Source organism: Tigriopus californicus, chromosome 11, assembly GCF_007210705.1.
Source record: "Tigriopus californicus strain San Diego chromosome 11, Tcal_SD_v2.1, whole genome shotgun sequence".
Classification (NCBI taxonomy): domain Eukaryota; kingdom Metazoa; phylum Arthropoda; class Copepoda; order Harpacticoida; family Harpacticidae; genus Tigriopus; species Tigriopus californicus.
Window position 1 is genome coordinate 11014451 of NC_081450.1, and position 772 is coordinate 11015222.

Genomic DNA, 772 nt, shown 5'->3' on the forward strand with positions numbered 1-772 from the left:
ATTAGACGGTTTATTGGTGTCAAGAATCTGATTGGTTCTCTTGAGGGGTTAACCTTTGGAAGCCTTTCCTTTAGATATAAAAATGTAACACTGTATTGGGTTTTACATATCAATTTCAAAGCCTTATTGTTTTGAAAACATTACTTGAAAGAGTTCATTTTACATTTTAATTGCCATGGATTCCTTCCAGTTTGAAAAGCTACACCAAGATTTGTGTCAATCAAGTACATTATACCCTTTTTCTTTCACCTAAGCATGCCACGAAATCAGCAAAATCATGACTAGGGCCGGCCAAAATGTGGATGCAAATATGGTCTGCATTGACAGCAAGTTTGCTTAAAAATTCACCTGAATTTGCACAAAAACTGGCAAATAAACTTGTCAAAACATAGGCACAGACTCGTTCTGGATGGGACATTCATCATCAGATGGCAGGCCAAGGGAGCGAGCTACCATTTTACTTTTTAGCAAAAAAACAGGGGGAAGATTGTTACATTGTTCATGCAGCCTCTCAGACCAATCAGCTAGGCCGGAATCTCGTGCCTATGTCTTTACTATTGCATGATTAAAAGATACCAGAGTTCTGCAACAACATAATTCATAATGATAATGTCACAGTGAAACTATTCCATTAGAATTGTGGTATTAAGTGCATTCACTTGAATTTTGAAGACAATACATACAACATACAATGTTATTGATTTTGTCGTTTCTTGAAGACTTTGTTGAAACTGATTAAAAATAGCTTCTTTAATGTTTCATTAATATTTGT